Here is a 356-nt window from a genome sequence, read left to right as displayed (position 1 = left end):
TTCCAGGATACAAAAGGAATGAGTGTGAGGATCGAAGAGCAGACGTAGACGTTGGCAACAGGAAAAGTAGAGGGGAATTAATTAAAACCATCAAGGCAACAAAAAAATGATAATTTGATGCTATTATGCGACAGCAAATTATCTGAATCATTGCTTACTACTGTATTTCATGTCAGGATTTCATGTAAGGGTTTCAGTATTTCATGTAAGAGTTTTCAGTGTCCATATTTTTTGCAGTTGGGGTAGTTTGGCCCACTCACCACCTGGAAAAAAACATTTCCTTTCCAAACCATTTCCTGATATAGGCTACAGTCAGTCCAACAGAACAATCCATTGGGGTAGAGAGGAGATTGGCA

Source organism: Engraulis encrasicolus, chromosome 15, assembly GCF_034702125.1.
Source record: "Engraulis encrasicolus isolate BLACKSEA-1 chromosome 15, IST_EnEncr_1.0, whole genome shotgun sequence".
Taxonomy (NCBI): Eukaryota; Metazoa; Chordata; class Actinopteri; order Clupeiformes; family Engraulidae; genus Engraulis; species Engraulis encrasicolus.
The sequence above is the reverse complement of the archived record's forward strand: the minus strand, read 5'-3'. Positions refer to the sequence as shown.